The sequence below is a fragment of the Marmota monax genome, unplaced genomic scaffold (assembly GCF_021218885.2).
Source record: "Marmota monax isolate L192 unplaced genomic scaffold, Marmota_monax_Labrador192_F-V1.1 WCK01_AAM20220418_F8-fsc00192, whole genome shotgun sequence".
NCBI classification, from domain to species: domain Eukaryota; kingdom Metazoa; phylum Chordata; class Mammalia; order Rodentia; family Sciuridae; genus Marmota; species Marmota monax.
In genome coordinates, this window is record NW_026693786.1 from 2,442,030 (window position 1) to 2,470,027 (window position 27,998).

Sequence of the window (27,998 nt, forward strand, 5' to 3'; positions counted from 1 at the left end):
GAAGCTTCACAACTCAGGCGACCTATTTGAAGGCTCCATTCTGTCACCACTCTTTAACCGTTTTGTCTCTGTTCAGTTATGTTTTCTGGGAAGTTGACATCTCAAGCCTATCTACAGCCAGGCTGGCAAATAAAACTGAGTCCCCAATTATTTTGCTTTTTTGCACTCTAGTTTCCCTGGGTATAAATGGAAATAATAATCCTAGAGCTTTTTTTGACAAGTCCCAACAAGTCCAGCAGTTAAGATCTTCTTTCAAGTCTAATCCTTCATAGGAGCTTGGTGTAGGGAAAAGAAGAATCTGGTAAATAAGACGACCCCTAGAGCTTCCTTCTGATGGTGTGAGTCATTCATCTGAAGGCTTTTGCTGGGGATGTCAATTAAGGTTGACACCAGGAGCCAAACAGACTCTGTGAGCTAGGACAAAATTGGATTCCTTTTGGAGCTGGGGAGAGGGGAGAATGGGATTTCTAGATCCTCCTAGAGCCTTCTACTCCCTTTCCTTGTCATGCTATCTGCTTAGAAAAGAAGCCAGAGATGACTTTATTTTTTAAAAGTTTTATCCTTCCAACAAGGAATCCCTTCCAACACAGCCTATGATGGAATGGTACTCCAGGTCCAGGACCCCTGACCTAGGGCACAGTGTGCTTGCTGGTAGAGATCCACTCTACAGTGTCAGAGCTGTTCTCCCTGTCTTTGGCTTTCCACTATGTATCAGCCAAGGTCTTATATTAGCACTGGGACTAGAGACCATGTGACTTTATCTTCCTTCAATGTGGTATTAATTTTCACTAGGAAAAAAAAAAAGAAAGTGGTTAATGGAAATCAGGCACTTAAGGTAATAAGAGGGACAGAGTTTTGCCTTAGGGCAAAACATAAGGGTTTGATTTTCCTAGAATTCTCAAGATGATTCTGAGGTCAGCAGCAACTAGTACGGGGGCAGTGCAATACATGAGGTGAAGTCCTCAACCGAAGACCTGGAGTCAGAAGAACCCACTAATTCAACATCCCAGTGACTATACAGTCCACATGTTGGAGGCCTTTTCAACAATGTGGCTGTAATCTACATGTAGATGGATTGAGCAAGCCTACTCTGGGAGGTAACCTCAAAAAAGCAAAGGTAATACTGGGGTGGGAGAGCAAAGAATGCTCCACAAGAATGATGGTGTTTCTGTTTTGATGGTCCAATTTTTTGCCTGTGGCAAGGGAAAAATAGCTATTTACAAGGGCAGCTAGGAAGGCCTCCACACAAACATCAGCCCCTTTGAGACTAGACATTTCACAGTTAGTTTAAGCACTGTGAATTCCCTGGGCTGCCCCTGGAAAAGGTATATTCAATCCCAGACACTGTAAATCCTAAAGTAGAGAAGGAGGCCCAACAAAGGGAAGTTTTCCCTTTGGAATGTAAAATACTTGCTTCAAGTGAACCAAAGACTTACAAAGCAGGAAGTGACCTTAGAGATCTTTTAAGTCACCTTGAAACTTAACTATAATAAACAATTCCCACAGACTAACAATTAAAAATGAGGGGGGAGAGTTTCAGCTGGAAATAGAAAGAGGCTCTAGCCTATAAAGGAAGGCTGAACAGAGAAACAATTTTCATTTTCAGAGGGGGATCTTGAAGGGAAGAGGCAAAATGGCAATGGGTAAGATGAAGGGGCACAGGCAAAGACAGGCCAACACATAGCCAGCAAGAGTTATGTGGAGGTCTAATATTAAAATACAGTTTGTAATGAACTCCAATGGTACAGGAAACTCTCAAACGACCAGACATGTACAAGATTTTTTTTTTTTTGCATTAGGTCCCTCAGATTAGTCAAATTAGAATGTTTTTGTTAAAGCAAATACCCATCTGAACCCAAACCTATTCATAACCCATTACAATAAAGCTATGGGTAGGTTAGTGGCAAATGTCTATATTTATCTCTATGTGAAATACAAAATACAGAATGTACACTATTGAGGTTTGTTATGGACCTACTGGTAAGGTTTATAAGATACAATAAGACTTCTCAAGAATACACAGGGAAAATTGCAATAGTAAGATTCTCTCCTGTTAAGTTCCCTTCCCCTACGTGAAGTCTAGTCATGAGTATGGGAGTGTTACTGTATTATTTGGGGAGAAATGGGAAATGGAAAAGCAGACTTTTCAGAAGAGTATTTAGAAAGTTATTCTCTTTGACAGATACTAATACCTAAGTAGCACTCTATGCAAGGCACTATTTTAAGTACTTTTATGCATGTTAGTTCTTTCATGCATAAAAGGTTTTGAAGGTTTTGTTTTTTCTTTATTTGAAAGTAATATATACACATAATAAACAGTTTTAACACATCACAAAGAGTATATGCAACTTTAAAGTCAGTTAACTTTGCTAGTGGAAAACACGGTTAAAAGTTCCTTGTGTTACCTTCCAGAGACAGTTGACTTTTACAAGTATATATCTACACAGTTATAATGTTGGATCATACAATTGTGTGAAGTTGGCTTCAGAGCAATATTAGATTTCCACAGATATGATCTATACCATGTGACCAAATAATCTCCAAAGATTTAGCCAGGCAAAAGTCTCTTACTGTACATCACATACAAAACTCAAGCTATTAAGATGATAGGGGTAAAGCAGGATAGATCCTGGGAGTTGTTAACACTGTGTCTTTCTCTTAGGAAAATGAGGATATTAGTACTGCCATGGTTTGGAAGTGGTTTGAGTGTGTCCCAAGGCTTCAGATGTTCACATTTCATCCCCATTGTGAGGTAGTAAGAGGGTGGAAAATTAATCCAAATATGGTGTTTAGAGGTGGGGCCTTTGGGAGGTGATTATGTTTAGACAAGGTCATTAGGATGGAGCTTTCATAGTTGAATCCTGGTAGATTTATGAGAAGAGGGAGAGAAACCAGACACATAGATAAACATGTGCTCCCTGTCTCTTGCTATGTGATGGTCTGCTCCATCTTAGGACCTGACCAGCAAATCCCCTCAACTGTATACCTCCCGAACCATGAGCCAAAATTAGCTTCTTTGATTTATAAAGTATCCTGCCTCATATATTTCATTATAGCAATGAAAAAATGAACTGGTAGAAGTATCTACCTCATAGTATTATTGTTCTAAGTACTGAAAGAACTAACATGCATAAAAGTACTTAAAATAGTGCCTTGCATAGAGTGCTACTTAGGTATTAGTCTCTGTCATCATCACTATAACTGTTATTTTTTCTTGATATTGTTGTTACTGTGAAAAGGGCAGCTTAGAGCTTCTTGGAGCCATTCTCCAATTTTTCTAGGTTTTCCTCACAGGTATTTCCAAAGATGGGAGTGGCTACCTGTCACTCTTCTTCCTCTGAGATATCTCCCCTACCAAGATCTAAATCCTGGAACCAATTGGTAACCACAATTGTACCTCAGAAGCTCTACTGGACATGAGGATAACTTGGCCCCACTGCCTGGCATTCCTCTCACGGCATCAGTGGGATAAACTGTTTCATATGTTATTACTCACTACTGTTCTTGTAAAGACTATGGAAATACATGGACAGACCAGCAGCTCACCACACTTTCTGGGGAATTACTCAGCCTAGAACATGTTGTTTCCATCTCCTTTGTGTGATTCAGTTCCTCCTCATCCTTACACTTCTCATTGCTTCTGAGGAGTTGCATGTTACTGGCTAGCCACAGACACTGCAGTGCCTTATCCTGCTGGCTAGTCCTCTATGCAGCTGGTGCTACTGGCATAGGCTAGACTCCACAGTCACAGGTCAAACATCTCATGCAGCCTACGTCTGCCATCTCATTCCCTTAGAAGCCCTTTGAAGAGGAGAAACCATGCACACAGATCCACACCACAGCTTCCCTCACCTACTACTGTGTCCTGGAAGGCAAGGGGTTGAAAGCTAACAGACTAGCCTTCCCCTACTAGTGAGTCTCATCACTGACATATTACTTCCTGATTTCTCCCAAATATAAATTGAACCTTTAACTCCTGGTGCAAGTCTTTATATGATCATGGAGGAACATGAACATCATTAACTATGAAACCCCACTTCCATAACTCAACACCACACTAGACCTAAGCACCTCAAAGAGGACCTTGTCTAATTTATCTATGTGGTCCCAGAGCCTATCACAGTGCTTGACTGATAGGAGGTGCTCAATAAAGTGACCTGTTCCTATACTTCAGTTATCCACATCCAAGGTGTTTTCATTGCCCTGAAACTACTCCACCTCTACAATCTTAAATTTGTATATCACACTCTTTGGCTATTTTTTTTCCACTGAGGACTTTTACTTCTTTCACTTCGCTACTCCTATTCTTTGATCTCTTGATTTCTCCCAATTTGTCAGTCTCTTCAAGCATAATTATCTTCTCTTATAGGTCTGGGCCCTACAGTCTGTATTTCAGCCACTATCCTCTCCATAACTTTAACTTAAGTCCATAATTTTAACTTAACTACATTTACATTTTGACTTGATGACACCTGAAAATTCATGATCTCCTGCTTCATGAGAATTCTCAGTGTCCCACAATTTTTTATTGAGTTTCCCAGCTTCTGCTCTTGTCTCCTCCTATATCCTAAGAGATGTAACTTCTGAATCTTCACCCCTTCCCTCTATGATGGTTCTTTCTCCTCTATACAACAATATGCTCATATCTCTCATCATTCAAGAAGCAGTCCCTCAATCTTCCTTCTCTGACAGTCTCTCTCTATTTTGCTTCTTAACCAAGCTTTTTAAACAAATAGTCTATATTCCCTTTCCTCATATCCTCTTCCCATGCTCAACCCTCAACAAATTACAATCTGGTTCTGTTTCCTGGGTAGGTCCTCTCCTATCTCTGTTTGTACCTCTGTAATAAAACCTATCTCCCAATTGTAACCACACTAGACCTAAGCACCTCAAAGAGGACCTTGTCTAATTTATCTATGTGGTCCCAGAGCCTAGCACAGTGCTTGATTGATAGGAGGTGCTCAATAAACGAATTACGTTACAAACACTTACTGAACACCTACTAGGAACCAAGCACTATATCGGCTCTGTTAGAATCCACAACACTTAGACCCGAATCTGTCATCAAATCTGTACCAAAGCATGCTTATTCTCATACTAACTTTCTCCCCTTTGTGAATGTGAAGTTAGTCAATTAAATGAAATCACATAACTCTTGCCCTGTGCTATGTCATTCAAATTTTGTGGAATGAATATCTGATAGATCTCAGCAGACCCAAAAAGACTACTTATGAAGAGCTACTGTTGGGAATGGCTACAGAGAGGCCTGTTCTGGGGTCTGTGAACTTATAAAGAGCTTTTCAGGTTTTCAGAACCATTTATGAACAGTTCTATAGAAATACATTTTTACAACTTTATTTCAACATAGCTGATAGTTTTGCTAAGCCTACTTATGACCATTTCCTTTCTCTTTTCTCTCCAGGCTTCTTTTCCTCCACCTACAAACAACTGTAAAAGTCTCTTTTTGTTACAATTCAAGTAAATATTTTTAGGTATGAAGAAATACCTAAATTAGAAACCCTCTCTTGACACAAAGTTACCACTTTACCTAACATTCTTCCTTTCTCCACTAACAATATGTACTTGCTGGTTCCATTTCTTTCTTCCCACTGGCTCCCACAACAGGTGATTGGAAAGGATAGGATGTGGGTTAGAATGGTTGCAGAAAAGCTTTATGAACATATAAGGACATAGGACACAAGGGACATTTTGTCATTAAAGTACAGGAGATGGAAATATAATGGGTGCATATGAGGTTCTTCTATTTTATGTTTGATCTGTTTTGTGATTCTCTTTTTTGAAGTAGGTAACATATACATGCCACACAGTTCAACAGGTACAAAATGAAAATTGTGTTCTTCCCAATTTGATCAGGTCTCTTCTCTAGATGCAATCACTACAAAGTTTCTTGTGTATTCTACAAAGATAGTGTATGCATCTACAAATTACATATATATACATTATATAATTATATAGAATTAAATTTGTATATGTATATGAGAGAGAGAAAAAATCTCTATTCACTATAGTGGAAGAAAACAGGATGTACCCTCACTGGGGAGGTGTTGAAAAATTAGAGAATGTTATCTTTTCCCAAAAAATAATCTTTTGAGTCCCCACCTCCTTTAATATCCTTTCCATCCTCCAGGTTGCCCAGACTCCAAAGTTTGGGGTATCCCCCATTGGCAATGGACAGAGCACTATCATAGCCCTTGTTTCATCTAACTTTGGCACAACCCTATGAACTAAGAATCTCAATGGTTATCTGTGCATTCAAGTTAAAGCCAACTAATAATCTCTGCCCTTGTGCTGCAGCTATTTCCAATTTTATTTTCCCATTGTAGGTACTACTTGCTACATCTACTACCCCACCACCATTTAGGTCCTCATTACTTCTCCTCTGCAAAATTAGAATAATTGCCTACTTCACAGGATTGTTAAGTATATTAGTTAAAATTAAAAGACCAAATATTTATTTTTCTTTCTCTCCTCAAAATCTACCCATTACCCCACCACCCTTAATCCATTTTCCACATTACATACCTGATTCATCAAAATGCTATAGAATTCTTGAAATGTTTTTGTGTTTCTATCCTCTATTGATCTTAAGAACAGAGCATAAGAATATGACAACTTACCTGAACTCTGAGAAAAAGCACTACAAAATTCCAGGTATTGTCATTCCAAAGGAGAATCACTTTCAGTGCACTGATCTTATAGTCAGTCAAGAGTAACATCATTAACATTTAAAAGCTAAGAAGGTCAAGAACTATCCTGAAATTTTCACCTAAAAGTCTACAAATCCTTCATGACTCAGTTTGAATGTCATTTTCTTCTTAAAGCTTTCCAAAATCCTGCCCACCTTACTTATTTTCACACAAGCATATATGGATCATTCCTTTCTCTGCATTACTAAAGTAGGGAAGACAGGGAGAAAGGAAACATGTACCAAATGCTGCTCTTCCTGGTCTGGTCCATCCCAGTAGTACCCTGTTTCCTCTTCTGACCTATTGTCCTACCTCCTAAAATATGCCTAACTGAATAAGATAAAAAGGATGGTTACCAAGAAGCAGACTAGGGGACCCCCCTCGACTTGTAAAAAGTTAAAGACACATGCAATAAAATGTGCTTTGCTCTCCAATAAACATTTATTCTCAAGTTCATTTATTTTGTGTATATAATTTTAGCATAGTTCCATTTTATCATATATCTTATAATGTGCTTTATTTCAATTAAATCATGAATTTTCTACATGCAATGCATTAACTGTTCTTTAAAGTATCTTTAATAGTTTTATAAATCTTTCATCCTGCCTCCATCCATAATATATTCGTTCTCCTATTCTTAAGCATTCCTATTTTGATTCCCATTTTTGTTTTTACAAATAATGTTATATTGAAGGCACATAAATCTTCATCTGAATCTCTCTTTCCTCTGGAGACATTCATAGAGTTGAATTTCTGAGTCATGAGATATTAACCTTTTTAGAGTTGTTGATACAAACCACCAGACTACTTCCTAAAACAAAGTACTGATTTAATCTACCAGCAGTGTGCAAGAATGACCACCTCATTGCACTCTCCCCAGGAGAGTATTAAGTCTTTTCTATGTTTTTCTAATTTGATAGGCAACAATAATGACATGCCCATTGCTACTTCAATTTTATTTTCTTTATTAATACAAAAATGGAAGAGTTTTTTAAAAATGTTAATATGCATTGGGTTTTTGTTCTGCAAATTACCTTTATATTTCCTTTGCCAATTTTTAATTGAGATTTACTGTTTTCTTATCACTGTATATGTATTTTATATATTCAGTATGTTAGATGGTAATATAATCATATACAGTTAATAATACAATTATATACAGTATATAATTATATCCAATTGAGTCTTGTTATTCGTAATTGATATGTTTAAATAAATCGCAGCAAACACTAAATTAGTAAATCCTGAGCCATAACCCTGGGGAAATGCAGAATGAGTTTTCTGTGAGCCTCTGGTCACCTTTTCATTAACCAGTTGATATATAACCTTGTTCATGTGTGTTTCTGTTTAAAGGCATCTCATTTAGTGTATATTGTAAGTATGGCAATTGTAAGTATGGCATGGCAATGCTCACCTGTAATCCCAGATACTTAGCCAGCTAGAGCAGGAGGATTGGGAGGTTCAAGACCATCCTGGGTAGCACAAGACCTCATCTCAAATAATAACAATAACAATAACAATATATTGTTGATCCATTAACATTGAAATCATAGACAATAGCACTATAACTTATGCCTGAAACTTCTTGAACACATGTAGTTTCTCTAAAAGCCTTCCTAAGATTAGAAATACCAGATCGTACTACATTTGGGATGGACATTTTAAGCAGCAAAATCAAAAAATATGTGGGAAAACATAGTGCTAATCAGACTGTGCAAAGGTTACTTATTTACAATATGAAAGCTGAAACAAAAAGGCAGAAGTGGGCCTCAGCTAGAGATACGCACAGTGGGTAAAGCAAATATTTTGCCACTTTGTAAATATCGATGAGTGACAAGGAAACTGTTATGAGTATTGATCTTGGGTTTACAAATAAATTTAGTGAGCAGACCAGCTTGCAAATATGGAATCCATGAAGGAGGACTGACTGTATTTATCATATTATTGACCAATTGTCCAGTCTATTTTTCTTTAATTTTGTTCGTGTTTTTAGATTTACAGGCTTTCATTTTTATTTCTTCAAATATATAATCCCTTTCCTTTGTTATATCATGTATTACTTAAGCCTATCCAGAGACGAACCATGTATCTACCCACATTTTCTTCTATTCTTAAGGCTTTAGTATTCTGCAAAATATCTATTTAATACACATGAAATTTAGTTTTATAGATGATGTATCATAGCAAGCCTGTCATCAATCAATGTCTTGACCACTCTTTATCATTCTTGTTCCCCATTAAATACATCTAAATACAGATGAACCAGTTTCACAACATCTAAGTAACTTCCAAAACATGGAAATGTGAGGGAAAAAGATCTTACCTTTTCCATAAAATCCAGATGTTGGAAATCAGGAAATGAAATGGAGCTGCAGATATCCTACAGCCACTTTCTGGCTACATTCTGCAGTGAAGCAGGGCAGCATGGGGCTAGTCATTGCCAGGGATGAAGATGGACAGGATGCAGTTCTCTCCACATGGATAATAGTTCCCAGAGCATTGTCAAGGACAACCTGCATCAGAATCACCTGAAGTGCCTCACTGTAGACCTATTGAATCAGAATATTGGTGACCGAGAGCCCACAATCTGAATTTGTTTTTTTAGGTTTGAAAAATTGTGTTATAATATGCATGACAGAAAATTTACCATCTTAACCCTGTTTGAGCATTCAGTGGCATTTAGTACTTCTCTTTGTTCTGCAGCCATCACCACCACCTAACAGCAGAATGTTTTCATCTTACCAAACTGAAATGGAACCCATCAACTTGATTCAGTATCTTCCATCCTCCCGCCTCTAGTAACCACTATCTTACTGTCTATCTCTTTGAGGTTGACTGTTCTGGGTAGCTCACATAAGGAGAATCATGCAATATTTGTCTTTTTGTGTAAAATCAGGATTTTGGTGGTTGGGGAGTACCAGGAATTGAACTCAGGGGCACTCAACCACTGAGCCACATCCCCAGCCCTATTTTTTATTTTTTGGTGTCTGTCTCACCACCGACTCACATATATTGTTAACTACCTCCGAAGTCTTTTAGCAGGTACTTCTGATAAGTCCTATTATTTGCTCCCAATCATTATGAAATAGTGATGGTATGTGACAGTGAGTGTCAAATGTTAAAGTGCTTTAAACTTCCCCTGGGAGAGTTGTTAAAAATACAGATTCTTGGCTAATCCATATTTTGTATCATTTGTATCAGGGTCTCACTGAGTCGCTTAGCACCTCACTTTTGCTGAGGCTGGCTTTGAACTCACAATCATTCTGTCTCAGCCTCCCGAGCTGCTGGGATTACAGGCATGTGCCACTGTGCCCAGTAAAATCAAGAATTTTTTAATGGAGCAAATAGTAGGTGCTAAAGCAAATCTCTGTCCCAATATGTGACATCCTTAATCACTATTTTAGTAAATTTAGCAATGTACCAAAGACCTCTGACAATCCCAAGAGCCTTTTAGGTGACCCATAGGGTCAAAATGATCTGCTACTAAAAAGTTAATTGATTTTTTTCACTCTAATTCTCTCAGGAGTGAAATTTTCCTGAGGCTGTATGATGTGTGATATGGCTAAAGAGTGAAAAAAGGAGATATGAGAATCCAGCTCTTTTACTAAGTAAGACATTGAACACAATTTTTAAAGGTGAAACAACTCCACTTATAAAATATATTTCCTTTGGAAAAATACAATTATTTTCCATTAAAAGATGTATACTTATATTAACACATTTTGGAGTTTATTGCTGTTATTCTAGAATCAGGAATTTTTTAAAGTCTGTTTTAGATTCTAACAAGGTAAATATCAATAGACGTAATTAAAATAAACATAAGCCTTTGAGAACCTGAAAAAAAAAGTCTAAACTGTAAAAAGATTGCAAAACAAACTTAGAGAATGGCCATATTATGTTAACCTTTTTTTCAATAAAAGAAGTTCAGGTGATTGGTATAATGTCAACAATATAAAATAAAATGATACAAAATATGGATTAGCCCAGAATCTGTATTTTTAACAACTCTCCCAGGTGAAGTTTAAAGCACTTTAACATTTGACACTCACTACCATATACCATCACTATTTTATAATGATTGAGAGCAAATAATAGGACTTATCAGTAGTACCTGCTAAGAGACTTCAGAGGGTTAGTTAACAATATATGTGAGTCGGTGGTGAGACAGACACCAAAAACAAACTAGTGAAACCCTGTGACATATCAATAAAAGTATAGTATCCATAATAAAGGAGGTGATGGTCTTATTCTGTCTCTACCCCATAATAGTAGTACTATGTTTAGGTTTAAAGCACCACACATCAATGATGACAAAACCAAAACATGATATGTCCTTAAAAGGACAACTTAACTGATGAAGAGGCTGGAATCTAAGACAAATGCAGAAGTATCAAAGATGGTCAACCTAGAGGTTAATACTAGGTGCAGCAAACTTAGAGAACTGAACAATCTGGATAACATGGTTATCAATCTCAAATACCTGAAGGGCTATCATGTGGAAGAGATCCCTCCACCTAGATAACGTCAACCTTGCATGTGGCTTTACATATCTTCCCATTGCCTGTTAATCCTCAGATCTGTATACCCAGGTAGGGTTGCTCTTCTGAGCTTCATCCTCCCTGGATCTGTCCACCTGGACTTCACACAGACACCTCAAACTTCACAGGACTACAAACAAGCAATCATTTCCATTTCTATAAGTAAAGAATTTGAGGCTCAAAGAAGTTAAACACTTTCCCCTGGGTTCCAGTAAGGAATTTCAATCCCGTGTGACCAACTCTAAAGCTTATGCTCTTCCCATTTGTATTATGCTGACCTCTCTAATGGAGAGAAAAAAAGAAACCACAATATTACACATCTATCTTGCAGCTCTGAAACAGAGTAGCAAGTTTTACAGGGGAATGGGGCCTTCCTGAAAAAGAAATCTCTAAAAGGCTCTAATCTGAATTTTCTAGATTACATTTTAAAAAGTAAATTTCTGGCAGTATCAGGGACAACATTATTAATTAGAAAAGTTGGAGAAGTCCCTGTCCCTCTCAAAACCAGTTTCCTGATCTTTAAAATAATAAAAAAAAAAGAGGATCTCTATGTCCTCTTACAGATGTGCCATTCTGAGAGTCTATGGAAGACAGTGTTCTGTATAAGGTACAGACACTCTGAATAAACACTCATGCCATTTAGCCTGTGTAATAGCTCAGCTGCAGTCCAACACCATCCTCCAGGACCTGCTGGACTAGAGGCTGATCATATATCTTCATGATATTCTCATCTACTCCAGGCACCCAGCCCAGCATGACGCACTTGTCCACACAGTCCTGACTCGCCTCTGGCAATACCAGTGCTTTACTCAACTGGAGAAGTGATCAGGTAAAAGTAAAAATTCTGTGACATATATCCCTATGGAAGGTTCTCACGTGTGCCCCCAAGGTTAGTTATTAGTGGCTTGACCTTGGGCAAGTCACTTACTCTCTCCAAGCCTCAGTTTTCTCAACTGTAAAAAGGAGGTGTGGCTAATAATATATAATTCACCCAGTTGTGATGGAAATTAAGAAATAATGTGTGTAAAAGCACCAGGCATATGCAGGGTACTTGGTAAATGTTTCCTTTCTTCACCATCATTCTTGGCTGGGGCACACCAGACAACCCAAGTTTTTCCTTTCTTTTTTTTTTTTTTTTTTTGGACCCACTAGTTATTATCAAGGTTCACTCTATACCTCTCTTTCCTGATGATACCTTCTCTATCAATCAAACAAAAAACACTCAAGAAATGCTCAGGGTAATTCTCAATCTACTGAATTGGGGGATTAAGACTGCATTTGAAGTCTTATAGGATACTAAAATCGGTAATATACATAGTCAACTAGCTTCCGCTTAAATGCTTCCAATGAAAAGGAGCTAATTCTCTTGTAACAGCTCATTTCATCTTTAGTCAGCTCTGCTGCAGCTTCCACTCAGTAATGTTAATCCTGTTCCTTGGCATCAAACCATACAGATAAAATCCTCTTTCTCATGACAAACCTAAAGGTACAGGAAGATAGCAATTAATTCACCCTCCAGGCTTCTCTTCTTAATATCTATTCTATCTTTGTCCCTCTCTAAAAGACAGCTGCCATAACAGAGTACAAGACTTGATGTATGGTTCTACAAGCTCAGAAAAGAGCAGAATAATCACCTCCTTCATTCTTGAATCTATGCTATTATTAACACAACCTAAGTTTCCATTAACTTTTATGGCAGCCATATTAAACATGTACCCATCCTATAAAGTTGCAAATTTTCAATTTGTTTCATGAAACTAAAACAAGATGCCACGTTTATTCTCAAATTTATTTTGTTGGTTTTGGAATACCTTCTTAGATTCCTGGTTCTACTATGCAGCATTTTATTCTCCTCCCATTCCAGTTCTCTCTTAACACTTGATGACCATACTTTTCTACATGTCTATCCAACACATTAATTACAATGTTGAAATCATCAAGCACAAGACACAGAAGCCCTACAGCCTACACCAAGGACCTCTCTTTACAACGGCTAAGCTGTACCTTTTTCCAATCTTATTATGTGTGAGAGACCTAACAACCACCCATTCACATCAATCACAGGGCTCACAAAATGTCAGAGGTACCAAGGAGGGGTAAGCCTCCTAAAAGAGAAACTAAAATGGGGAAAAGGCCTGTGTACTTTGGAAAAACTGTATCCAAGTAATTCTTTTGATTTCTCCAAAGAATGTGCCCTTATCATCCATACTTCATAAAAAGTCCTACTTCCAGGGAAACAAAATCAATAATTTACACCATTTGTAAATGGTTCCCTTATAGGTATGATGGCATTAATAATATGCAATTCATAGGACTGTTATGAGGATTAAATGAATAACACAAAAGTACTTAGCACAATGCCTGGTACATAGTAAGTGCTCAATAAAAGTAGTACATTCTTTTAAAATGCCTATTTCAGAATCCAAATAAAGGAAAATGTTCCAGCTCATGCTTCTTCCATCTTGTTCACCAGAATGTCATTTTAAAAAAAATCTTTGTCATGTTCCTTGCTGCAATATAGGTATATTGTAACCATTACCTACCTGCACCTATTAATCAAGTGACCCTTTCAAAAAAAGGTCATGTTAGCTTTCTGCTAATTAAAACTAATAATTTTTTTAAAAAGTAAAAAAAAAGTCATGTTTCCCAGCCCACAAATCTGAGCATAGGACACAGCTTCCTAATGGGGCTATTTCAGACAAAAATATAGTGAAATTTAAATTTTTCAAGCTGAGGCTCTACTGCCTAATCTGGCTCCCATCCTCCTCATTTATGAATGGCAGAAACTGAATCTCCACATTCTTAAAGGCCCATCTCATTGCCTTTCTACCTGATGCTATTATTTTCAGGGAGGGCAACAGAATCCCGGTGAGGTAATACAGGCTTGTCTTGCAATAAGATAGCTCCAGTATGTCTATGGCCAAAGAAGAGACTGTAATAACCAACCATGTTCACACCTATATTTCTGACATAATCCACACCATCACCTCCCACCTCCACAACTTGGGTCACTGTGTTCTATGATGCTGCATACCACACGTCAGGACTTCTGGGAGCCAAGGTCCAGGGTGAAGTAGGGCAAGAATTGAATCTGGAATCAGAGAGTTCTTTGAGTCTGCAATGCTGGAAGACATTTTATACTGTGGCTTTTGTATGTGCTACTTTAATGATAATCAACAAGCATATCACTATAAAAACAACAATCTTTCATGTTACAGTTATAAAGCATTTCAATGAAAAATTTCTCCTGCATTCTTCAATATAGTTCAAGTAGCATCATTTGGATGAAAGTCTGCTGAAATTTAAAAAGAAATTATTTTTATCAACATAAATTATGCACTGCCCCCTACACACACACACACACACACACACATACATACATACACACACACACACACACATAATCCCTATCACAAAATTCAGTTTAATCAAACAAAAATGCTGCATAGCAGCTACTTTGCTCCAAAAGGTATTAAACTCTAAGGTTCTTATCTTTTAGGGCAGATGACATTAACATTGTTTTACAAATAAGAAAATCAAGTCTCTGAGAGTTTAAATAATTTGCTCAAAGTCCATATGGCAAAATAGCAGTGCCAGACTCCAAGGCTGATTATCTGACTCGAGATCTTTTGATTTTTTTTCTACCTCAACATTTGGAGGTGCCATTCAACTGTCTTGACTAAAATGGCCGCCATCCTCCCTCATGAGCCAAATAGTCAGTGGCTAACTGAAGCCATCGTCCTAAAAGACAGTTCAAAAACAGGCTCCTAAGCCATGTTCTCTCACAAAAGGATCAGATTCCCTCTCAGACAGCCAAGTTTTTATGTCATTCTAGGAAACCTTTCCTTTTCACCTTACAGGTAAACAGTCACAGAGCCACATCCTTCTGCAGAAAAGATATTGAGACATAATGCACCAAACAGAGCTTCAACCCCACCCTCAATCTTGCAGCATTATGTCACTCGTCATCAAAGCATCTGGCCTGCCCACTGTCCCACTGCAGAGATTTTACACAAATTCAAAATGCTGCAGTGTATGAAAATTTCATTTTTCATATTCCATGTTTTCCAGCCCCCTACCCTTCACACTGCAGTGCCCACAAAGAACAGAAACACAACCACCTGGGAGAAATCCAGATAACATAGTCCAGTTTCTTCATCAGGCCACAAGCCACAAAGAGATAGATAACCAATCCCACCATTGAGAGATCAGATACTGTTCTCTATCTATCACTTTCTCTTACCTATATTTCTAAAGAATTGTAAAGTGAACCCCTCACCTCAATTTTAATGAATTGACTCGTTTCCTTATGGCTTACCTATTTGAATTAGCTCTTTTGTTCAAGATTGACCTATCCCTCCTTCCAACTTAAATAATATCCCTAAAAAACTGAACAATATCATGACCATCCACAGTTAAAGGAATGGGAAAGTTGTGATTCATGCTTTGGGACTTTATACATTTCAGCCTGAGGTGAGGCCAGACACAAAGAATGGCCCCAGGAGCTGGCTTGCAGAGCCAGGGATCACTGGGGCTACATAGGACCAAGTATGAACTCCAGTCTGATGAGACTACTGGATGGTGTCAGCACCCATACTATTTCCCAGACAAACCAAGACAGAGCCCCAAACCCTGCACTTCTTCCTCGAAATGGCCTCTTGTCTCTCAAAATAAATAAATAAATAAATAAACTTTGGGTAAAACTAACCTCTTCGGAACCTTCCCTGAATCTACCCTAGCTCCTTTATTTTTGTGTTTCCTTATTTAATCTGTTTTATTTCCTAGGTCTCAGCTCAGTTTCAACTTCTGTAAGTACCTGGTTCCTTGCTTTGGCTTGAATCAGCATAGTCTTCAGCCATCTTCCTGGGTTTACCGACCTCAGGCTCCAGCTCTGCAGAATTAGCTTTCAACTGGTCAAAATCGATTTCAACTGGTCAGAGCTGATTTTTTCTTGTCACAAAAGATTTGAACTAATCAGGAGCAACTTCTGACCAGTTAGAAACCCATTGGGGCCAGTTTTACATTGCTAATGCAGGAGCAAGCCACTGAGGGGAACAGGATGAATCAGGAATGAGATGAAGCTGCTTCAAACCTGCTTAGAAGACCAGTGGGGGGGACAAAAAGGACCTGATGCTAAGGACCATACCATTTGTGGTGGTGATGCTGGAGGGGAAATCAGAAAGGACCTAACAGTCCATGAGGTAGGATCAAACCACTGTGGACCCCGGGGGAGGGGCTAAAAGAAACTGATGCTCAATGACGCAGGATCAAATCATTGGTGCGAAACAGGAGGGGGAAAGATGCTGATGCTCTCCAGGCAGGATCAAACCACTGAGATGCACAGGGGGCTGCACAGGGATGCTTTGCTATACGGTGCCATCAAAGCGCTCTGGGATGGGGATCGATAAGTAAGAAGAAGAGGGAAGAGTAAGAATATAAGGGCCTAGTAAGTAATCTGTAAGTCAGGGTCAAACCACTGTGGAGGATTGGCAGAAAGGGGATGCTGTTCTAAGAAACCGGACCAAACCACTGTAGAAGGGAGGGGAGCAAAAAGGAGTTGAAATTTCTTAAAGCAAATTTAAATTCCTGATAGTAAAGGAAAGGGATATGACACTCTGTAAGACAGAATCGAACCTTGTTTTTATAATTAATAAATGGCATTTACATACATTATCTCATTTGCTCTACACTCTGCCCTAATGTCTGGGTCAGACCATCTTTCCACAAAGACCCCTCTGCAGAAATTCTCGGCTGCCCCTGATGGTTGCTAGGCAACAGTGCAGCAGCTATCCAATGAACCTTACCCTTTTGACATTAACCCTTGCATTTCTGGAAGGACAATAAGGGGTACAAAAATGAAAAACTGGGGAGTAAATACCATTCATCAAATGGTAGGTGGGGAGGAGTGAAAGACAAATACATAGACTTTCAAAAATAAAAGGGAAACAGCAAGTAATTGGAAACTGATGGCTATAGGGAGGAAGCAACACGCTGACAACCATGGTCCAACAGACTTAGCATCAATTTGAATCTCCCATAAGACCTCTGAGTCTTCCTATGAGACTACTAACCAGAGGTCTTTGAATACTTTTGGTGAAAACGTGGTAGATCTGACTTCCCAGGCAACATATCCCATTTTCATACGATGCTCATTTTTTTAATTTGAGCCCAAATTTCTCCCCTATAATTTCCATACAGTAGTCTGAGTCTGTCTTCTAGAGTAGGGGTTGGCAAACTAGAGCTTGCAAGCCATATTCAACCCAATGCCATTTTTTTTTGTGCAGAGTATGAACTGAGAATGATTTTTATATTTTCAAATGGTTGAAAAAAACACCAAGAATAATATTTTGTGACAGGTGAAGACTGATATGAAAATCAAATTTCAGTCCCTAAATAATTGTGTTAGAACACAGCCACACTTAGGCATTGATGACAGTATGAGTCTCAAAGCCTAAACTATTTACTATCTGGGCCTTTAGAGAATAAGTTTGCTGATCCCTGATCTAGAGCTACAAAGAATCAGTTTTCAATAGGACTTTGATTAACTAGGAATATAATGGGAATAGTAGACATGAAAGAAAGTAAAGAGCTCACAGCAAATGCTAAATTTTCAAAAGGAAAGAGGGGACTCAGGCCAAAGTTCAATAAGTCCATAAATAACTTCAAGTCACGCCCCCCCCCCCCCCCCCCCCCCCCCCCCCCCCCCCCCGTGGGCACCAGTGTGGAAGAAGATTTAGATGGAATGGAGAGCTGGAAGTCTCTAAGAAGAATGAGAATAGCTGGAAGGTAAAGTTGAGATCAAACTGTGAGAGACCTTGAATATCCAATTGCAGTTGCTTGACTATTCTGAAAGCAAAAGAAGTCACTGTTGGGTTTCAGGTTATAATAGGGTTAAATGACAACGTACAACTGTCATGCTTCCAGAATTTTTTCTAGTTTCATCCCAGTTCTACACAGTTGCATGAGTCTGAGAAATGCAGATCACTTTGGTCACCCAGGTTTCGAACCAACTCAAATAGTCTAAACACAATCTGATTGGAGGCCAGGATCCTACAGCAAACCAAAGATATGTGTTGGGTAAATTTCAAAGTATTTCTATCTTAGAAGCATTAAAGAACACTTATCATATCTTTTTTGATTCCTACTCACTTTTTAGGACCCATCTCAATCCTTACTTCCCTAGGGCTCTTGCCCTCCCCTGAACTCCTTTAGCACTTCTTTGTGTATGTGGTCCTAACACTATCCTGCCTAGGACAGAAAAGTACCTCTTTGTGAAAATGTCCTGTTTCCCTGGAAAGATCTTGAGCTCCTACAGGAAAGAGTTCACAACTGAGACTTCTCTGCACCCTCATGGCATCTGGTTTGTTGGTAAAGATATTGACCCAATGATTTCATGGCCCCTCATTATATGGAGGTACCCACTTAGGAGACCACAGGCATGTTGGGAGCTGTGTGAGCTCTTGCCACACATTCACCTTTCTAGACTGAATAGCCCAGAAAGGGGTGAGGCTTAGTGATCTATTCCAGCCATACCTAGACTACAATGACCATTGTAACAAAAGCTAGAGTAACCAGCTCTTTCTGATCCTGATGCCACAAGGTTCCTGGCTCCCCATTATGCCTGCCTTCATGGGCTCAGGGCTGAATGCACTGGTCAGGAAGACAAAGCCCACAGTTCTGGCTGCCAGGCATCCAGTCCCGTTTTCCATGGCCTCTGTTGATCCTGGACCCAGCCATCAGGCTGGACTCAACAAATTCAGGATGAAAATAGGCCCTTGGCCGGGAAGGCTGGCTTTCCACAAAGTGCTCTTTCCCCCAACGGCCAAAGCAAACGCCGCCGGCTGGGGCTAAAAGCCAGCCAGCCAGCCGCTCCCGACCTCTGCCGGCCAGCACCAAGGAGGCCCAGAGTCAACAGTGCATGGACAGGTCTGTTATTTCATTCCTCCTCATTCCTCAAACATCAGATTTCCCTTCAGTGAATCTAAACAACCAAACAGAACTAAAGTCACTTCTAGCCTCTAGGAAAAAGTCAAAGATCTCCCATGGACCTCGATTGCTAAGGGTTGGCACAGCCCTCCCCCTTGGGGTACAGGAGCCCACAGACCACCTTCTACAACCTCTCTGATTAAATTGCTTTCCTCTATTCCCTTAGGGGAGAAGAGAAAGGTATGCAGGAATGAGCAATCAGCACCCCCTGTTCTCACAGGCTCACAGGCCAAGCTGAGAATCAAAACAAAATCCAACCAATCATTCCTTCTGAATTAAATAGACAGCCTCCCCACATCAAGAGAGAGCAGGTGCCAGGTTTTAGACACTAGCTAAGAGTGACATGGAGAGAGGAAGTGGAAGAGGGGGAAAGAAAACAAGGGAGGGAAAGGCCAGATAGAGACAAAGGGAAGAATTTTTTAATCTAAAAGTCAGAACTCTCAAAGAGTGACTTTCAGTTAATGAGTGAGAGAAAGGGAGTGGGAAGACCTTGGTAGTGGCAAAACTAGAAAATGGCACCACTTTGGGTATGAGATTTTCTTGTCTATAAGTGTAAAAATAAATCTCTCAAACTTCCTCTTTGATACTCAGATCCCCTCTAATAATAGTCATTTCCCAATAATAAGAGCTACCATGTAATTAATACCAACCAACTGGCTGGAAATGTTCTATTCCCAAACTGGTCACCAAAGTGCCCAGGGTTACATAGCCAACTCAGAAGGGTGCTGCAAGATATTTTAAATTTTTTGAAGGAAACATACCTCATGAATTACTACTATTAATTTTTTACACCTAGTTACTCAATAAACAGAAATGCTCCATATTTCTTTTGACTTAGTGGTTCAGTGAAAATAATTACTGAGACAATAAGAGTTCAGTTAACCAACATTGGGAACCTTTGCCATATGCATTACATGGATTACCTCATGTAATCCTTAGCATTATGAGATAGGTCTTAATTCTGTTTCTATTTCTTAGATAAAGAAACTAAACCTTCAAAATATTTAAAAATTTGCCCAAGGTTCCCAGCCAAGTGATGAGATGAGAACCTTATATGCGCAGGTTCCAGAAGCTATACTCTCAAATCATTCACAATACTGCTTTTCCAAAATTAACTTCACACCTATTACATGTATAGGCTGTAAAAAAATGCCTTGATAGGACAAATGACCTTTGTGTTATGGAAATAGTATTACTATTCTAGAAATCCAGAATTGATCAGTCTCTAAATCAACACACACCACAAGAGTCATAGGCAAAGGCATGCTGCTTAAAATTAAGAAACAAATACGAAACAGAAGCCAAATTTGAGGTTACTGTCAAGTTATTTCAACTGTTAAACTGCTTTTATTTGGAGAAGGGTGCCAGGGATTGAACCCAGGGACACTTGACCACTGAGCCACATCCCCAGGCCTAGTTTTTATTTTTTATTTAGAGACAGGGTCTCACTGAGTTGCTTAGCACCTTGCTTTTGCTGAGGCTGCCTTTGAACTCGTGATCCTCCTGCCTCAGCCTCCTGGGCCATTGGGATTACAGGTATGCACCACCGTGCCTAGCTATTCAGCTGGTTTTGAACTAATTCTTAGGGGACTTCCCATGCTTAGTATAATCCTAAATTTCAGTTATCCTTAACCACTAAGGTTCATGTTTTATGTTATGATGTAAGAAGAAACACCCTTTACCTAACTGAATATAAAATAACCCCAGCTATTATTGGTTCCCCTCAGGGAAATAAGCCTGAGGAAAAGGTCAACATATAGAGGACAGCAGTCAAAAGAACCACAGAGGAAGGGAGCCAGAGTCATGATAGAAATATGCCTTTCACCTGCCTAACCTCTGGGCTTCCCTGTTACATGATCCAGTAAATTCCATACTTCATTTTAGTCAATTTAAGTTGGGTTTTCCATAATTTGCAACCAAAACATCATTAGTAAGAGTTATGTTCCTAAAGAGTCCAGTACAATGCTTGGTATCCCCATCCAAAACAGCCCAGTTCCAATGGCTATCCCCACTGAAGATTATTCTGAACCATAAAACACAATTTGTTGCTGCATCCTTTTGTATACATAGGTCATTCTATGTAGCTTTACTGTGTAACATATCACAGTGGGTTATTTGTTTATGATTGCTTCTTTAACCAACTAAATGCCCAGGACATAAGTACACCTTGCTCTAAACTAAAATGAAACATTATTCAATATTAGTTCAATCCTCCTCTTCTAGCAGGCCCAATGATGCCAGACAAACCCTATTCTTTAATTTCTAATGGCTCAGGGACTTGACCCACTTCAGCCCCAGGCATATGTAAAACAGCTCAAATGGCAATACTAGGTCAGCTGTCCCAACAGCCAACACCCTACACCAGATGTGGCAGAAGCCAATGCAGAGATTGCTGAGACAAGCCTTGGGCCTCACTAAACCCAGCCTTGACAGTAGGAACCCAATGATAGCAAACATGAATGCAGTCAACCAACTCTAATATCAGAGCAGCACAAGGATATTTTCAGAAAGGCTCACTAAATTCATCCTTACATTCTCTCCTCTCTGTCCCATCTCCAAGTCTGCAATTCTATCATAGATTTTCTTCCTAGTACTGTAGATTGAACCAGAGTCTCACACATGCTAAACAGACACTCTACCCCTAAGCTGCATCCCCAGCCCTGTAATTTTATCATAGAAATTTGATTGCGTTGATCGAGGACTCTGGCCTTTTTCAAATACCAATTTCTCTCAGTATAATGGTTCTGTCTTCTCAATTCTCACCATGCTGTGCATATTCTCCTATCAACAATTCTCTTATTGACTTGTGATTATCTGTATATGTATGTCTTCTTCAATAGACTGTGAGCTCCTTAAAGATTGTGCTTTCTCAGCACTTTCTCAGTGCTTTCCATGGACCTAAGGACCTAACATAGTGCTTAAAACAAAAGAGCTGCTCAAAAAAGGTTTTGGATTGTTTTTTTTTTATATTGGAGATTGAACCCAGGTGTGCTTAACCATTGAGCCACATTTTCAGCCCTTTTTCATTTTTTCTTTTGAGATTGGGTCTCACTAAGTTGCAGGGTGTTGCTAAGTTGTTGAGACTGACTTTGAACTTATGATTCTCCTGCCTCAGCCTCCTGAGTCACTGGGTTTACAGATGTATGCCACCACACCCAGCTGAAAATGTGTGTTTTTTAAAATGAACTATTGTTGCATCCCCCTTAAAATAAAAGGGCGATTTGATACCAATTAATACTTCATAAAGCTTTGTGCAGGAGAAATGTTTAGGATTTGGAAATGATGGGAGAAGGCATGGATTTAAGCCTGATTAAGCCAATTACTAGCCTATTATCCTGTCTCAAGTCCTAAAGCCTCTCTGAACATTAATATCTTTACCCTCACAATGAAAACAATCATAAACATACCTTAAAATGTTGTTGTAAGGAGAAAATGAACTGAGCCTACACTTAGTGAATGTGATATCTTGTAAAAACATTGGGTTAATTTATAATGTAATTTAATTGAAGGAGGGTATTTTTATAATTCTTTTTGCCTAGGGATAGATAGGGCTTCCTTCAGAATTCGGCAGAGAACACTATTGTACCTGTGCATGGTCCCTGAGGGGTTTGTGTGTGTGCTGCCACGGGCCTATTATCTTTCCTCTGTTCAATAATAAACAGCTTTTATCCTTTAGCCCTCCTCACCCAGCACTGTTTAAGATTGGCAATGGGCAGTGGGAAAGACCCAGAACTGCAGAGAAACCGAAAGTCTCTTAGAATCTATACTAGAATGGTGTTCTTGCAGATGAGAGGCCTTCCTCATTCAGCTATGCTTCAGTTAAAATTAACACCGATTTATGTTTCCTGAGCACCTGCAGGCTGGATAATAAGAGAAGCCATCTAGGAACAGGAATGATGATGGGAAAAAAGTCACCTCTGAATGCCAAACTAAAGTCTGCCAGATTGAACTACTCACTGCTCTTCATACATGCCCTGTGATTTTTCTACCTCTGGATCTTTTCTCTTACTGGTCCAGAGGTCAACAAAATGGCCTTTTGTTGCTCTTTTCTTAATGTCAAGTGTTAACTATCCTTCAAGGCCTGGCTCAAATTCTCTTTTTCTAAATCTTTCCCCATACACCAAACTCCCCTTTCTTCTAGAAGTTGTTGCTCCCTCAAAGTACCTGGCTTCTGGTATTCACTGTTTTTCCATCATCTGTCTCAGTTAATGTCTCCAAAGTATTCTCCCCTGGGCACTCATCTCTTCTCTGAAATACGACAGTTACACACAAAGTTTGCCTCCAGTCTTCCCATCCTCCAGTCTTCACTCCAGGCTATTGCCAAAGGCAGCTTTCTAAAATAAAGACAACAGTTCTGATTTAAACTTCCTGATTATGGGAGAAATATCTAGACTCAGTAACCTAACATACATAGAACTACCAAATACAGGTCCATGAACTCACTACATCAGAATCCTGGGTAGGGGGTAGAGGGGAGAAGTAATTGGTTAAAAAAATGTAGATTCCCATCAAGAATCTGTTTCCTGAAAATCTGCAACTGCATTGCAGATCAGCCAAGGATGGCAAATATGTTTCACCTCATGAATCAATTCAAGTTGGCTGCAAGTAGCCATTTGGAGTACTGTGTTTAGAAGGACTGAAAGTCACATCCAGGCTCACTGGGAAAGAACATTATGTCTGATTAACAATTTCTGCCAAGGTCAGGAAACCAGCTGACAGTGGTGATCATGCCAGGCATTTACCATACCTGCTCTAGACAAATAGAATACATTTGTGACTGTTCCATTTGTTTTGAACACCTCCCCAATACTCAGAGCACCCAATCCCTAAGTCCCTAGAAAATTCATAATCTTCCTCTAAGTTCAATTCAAATATCATCTAGTCTGGGAAGCTTTGGCTGACCCTCCACATAATTCCTTCTCTCATCTGGCCTCTCATAACAGTTTGTTCATAAGCAGAACTTATGTTTGCCATTTTAAATCCATTTTTAAATGAAAGGGAATATTAAATGATCTCATTTTTAAAATACCAAATCATGTTGTAAACTTCTAGGTATATCTATCTGTCCTACTACTCTCTGATGTACTGGGGGTACATCTCTTTCTTTAAATTTCAATTCCCTGTTTCAGTGCCTGGTATCCTCAGGGTGATCAGTAAACAATATATTGAACTAAAAACAAACTTCATTTGGTGGGCACAGGGACAGGGAAAGCAAGAGACCTGGCAACTACATCAAACACATCCTTCTCTGGAGAAACATGGAGATAGAGCCAGGTTCATGAATGCAAATGAACACTCCTGAATGAAGACAAAGCACCAAAAGGTGTACAGCCTGACATAGGTACAAAGATATATCCTTTCCTCCATAATGCATTCTGTTTCAGCCCCCAATGGCCTCCCACTATTCCCAACTATTCCCACTATTCTTGTTTGTATCACACAACTTGGTATCTGCTTGTCTCAAGCAGGTAAGTCTTGTCTCTACTATTAGAACACTCCTAGAGAGTCAGAATCAGGACTGAACATCTCCAGAGCATCCGAAGCATCTAACACAGGTCTAGGTACTCAAAGGCCTTTTTAATTGATGTAGTAAATGTTTCTTTCATTTATAGTTTAATAGGTTAATATTTATGAAATACTTGGTCCAGTTGTTGTTGCCCTCCAATATCAAAGAAGAAAATGTTCGGGAAAACTCTTGCCTGTGGAAAGGCCAAATTCTTCCATCTCCACATTAATCTGCTCAGAGCTTACGTCTCCAGACTGACAAAGCCTTGCTTATGCCCCTTAGTTGAGAAATAAGATGAATTAGTTTGCATAGCATGTTATAATACGGAAAGTTGTATATCTAGACTCAGTGACTTGAATTCTTACTCTGACTCTGCCAACAAATTGCTGAAAGGCCCCTGGCAAGACTCTTCCCCTAAGAATCACTATTATATATAAAAGGTAGACTGAAGGTCTCTCAGGGCCCTTTCAGCTCAAAGATTCATTTTTCAATTAATGCATGTGTGTCTCATGAGGAACATGAATATAGAGGAATTGAATATAGCCTGTCCTTATGGCTTTTATTGTCTTTTTAAACTTTATTTCATTTATTTATATCTGATGTGGTGCTGAAGATTGAACTAAGTGCCTCACACATGCTAGGCAAGCACTCTACCACTGAGCCACAGCCCTAGCTCCTATTGCCTTTTTCAATTTATTTACCTAACCAACTTTTTAAAATATCTACAATGTACCAAACACTGTTCTGAAGCTAGGAAATTAGCATTGAATAGAATAAAGTCCTTGTTCTTAAACAACTAATATTCTAGAAAAGAGACTATAATCAAATAAAGAAGCAAAAAAGTTTTTAAAACATTTATTTTTTAGTTTTACATGGACACAATCTCTTTATTTTACATTTATGTGGTGCTGAGGATCAAACCCAGTGCCTCATGCATGGTAGGCAAGCCCTCTACCACTGAGCCACAACCCCAGCCCCAAGAAGCAAAATTTTAATACATCAGCCAGTGCAATGAAAAATAATAAAGCAGCAAAAGAATTAAAGGGACAGCTAGGGTTTATCATTAATTTATATAAGGTAACAGAAACACATCTTTTTTTAAATACCCCAATTCCTTCTGTTTTTTTAATTTGTTCTTTATTATACATGACAGTAGAGTCTATTTTGACATATTTATACAAACATAGAGTATATCTTATTCTAATTAGGATCCCAGTATTGTGGTTGTACATGATGTGGAAATTCACTGTGGTGGATTCATATGTGTACATAGGAAAGGTATGTTCAATTTGTTCCACTGTTTTTTCTATTCCCATCTCCCATTAATTCCCCCTTTGTCTAATCCAATGAACTTCTATACTTCCTCTGTCTACCCTCCCTTGTTATGGATTAGCATCCAGATACCAGGGAGAACATTTGACCTTTGGTTTTTGGGATTGGCTTATTTTACTTAGCATGATAGTCTCCTGTTCCATCCATTTTATGGCAAATGCCATAATTTCATTCTTCTTTATGGCTGAGTAATATTCATCCATTCATCCATTGAAGGGTACCTAGGTCAGTTCCATAGCTTAGCTATTGTGAATTGACCTTAGCTATTATAAACACTGATGTGGCTGCATCACTGTAGTATGTTGATTTTAAGTTCTTTGGATATATAATGATGAGTTAGATAACTGCATCAAATGTTGGTTACATTCCAAGTTTTCTGAGAAATCTCCAAACTGCTTTCCAGAGTGACTGCACCAATTTGCAGTCCCACCAGCAATGTATGAGTGTATTTTCCCCCTGTATCCTTGCCAACATTTGTTGTTACTTGTATTCTTGATAATTACCATTCTGATTGAATTGAGGTAGAATCTCAGTGTAGTTTTGATTTGCATTTCTCTAATTGCTAGAGATGTTGAATGTTTTTTCATATATTTGTTGACCATTCATATTTCTTATTTTAAAAAAATTGTAATTGTAGATGGACAGAATGCCTTTTTAAAAGAAATTTCCTGTGGTGCCGAGAATGGAACCCAGTGCCTCACACATGTTAGACAAGCGCTCTGCCACTGATTGCTCAACCCCAGCCCTCATTATTTCTTATTTTGAGGAGTGTCTGTTTGGTTCCTTTGCCCATTTACTGATGGGGTTATTTGATTTGAGGGGTGTTAAGCTAGAAAAGTATCTTTTGAAGTAACATTTGATTAGAGTCATAAAGGAAATGAGAGTCAGCCATGTAGATATCTGGCGGAATATCATTCCAGAAAGAGGGAACATAAACAACAGAAGCCCTGAGAAATGGTTTTACTAAAGGTGTTCAAGGAACAGCAAGGAGGCTAATATAGCTGGAGCAGAGTAAGGGGAGAGTGATAGGAGAGGAAGCCAAAGAGGTAAGTAAGGGCAGAATGAAGAGCATGAAATGGTCTCATACGCCATTTTTAAGATTTTTGATTTTGTTCTGAATGTGTCTGCGAACAATTGCAAGGTTTCGATCACAGGAAGTGACATGACAGGACATGTATTTTAAAAGAAACACTCTAGCTCCTGTTTTGAGAACTGACTATGGACAGGGCAAAAAGAGTTGAAACAGGAAAGCCAGTGAGAAGGCTTTGTTAGAGGCAATGGTAGTTCATTGAGGGAACACAAATATCTACACATGAAGCAGCTGCAGACTCAAACAATAATGTAGTGACTACAAATGAAACATAGAGTTTTAGTGCTATGGTTGGTGGGTAGTGGAAGAACCAAGTATGTGAATGGAACTGTCATAGAGGAGGTGAAGCTCAAGCTTGGCCTTCAGGAATGGAGAGGTAAGATCTATCAAATGGGAAGAAGAATCTAAGCCCTATCAATTCCACAGGATTCATGTGAAACTCAACTGAGAGCCTGCATGGAAGAACACTATGTAAAAAAATATATAGCTTACAGACATGAGAAATTTTACCCCTGATCCTTGAGCTACCTATTCCCTATTTCTCATGAGCAACTAGAGAAAAGGGACTAGCAACTGTGTAACTCTAGAAAGCCTGGCATGCTAAAATCACACTAAGGAATTGGCTATCAATTCAAAAGACCTTTATATGTAGTAGCCCTATGAGCTGCCCTATTCCCATGGGTGGGTAGAGCAGCCCTTACTGGTTAACTAAATCATAGATGTTCCACAGCATTTGAGTTTGTGAGCCAAGGCTAAACAAGTGTGAAAATTGAGCTTAGCCCAATGGAAAGGACCAATATTTGATAACCACAGAAGCTGCTCCAACCCCCAAGCCTCAG

General features: G+C 39.0%; 1 long non-coding RNA gene across 1 annotated transcript in view; it reads right to left on the reverse strand.

The window, feature by feature from the left end:
- LOC131424854 (uncharacterized) overlaps positions 1-16,341 on the reverse strand; it is a 95,406-nt gene extending 79,065 nt beyond the window's left edge. The window contains exons 1-2 of the long non-coding RNA XR_009228429.1: positions 16,062-16,341; positions 9,031-9,256 (exon numbers count right to left, since the gene is read on the reverse strand). This is a non-coding gene — a long non-coding RNA (uncharacterized LOC131424854). The remainder of the gene's footprint in view (positions 1-9,030; positions 9,257-16,061) is intronic.
- Positions 16,342-27,998: the final 11,657 nt, after the last annotated feature.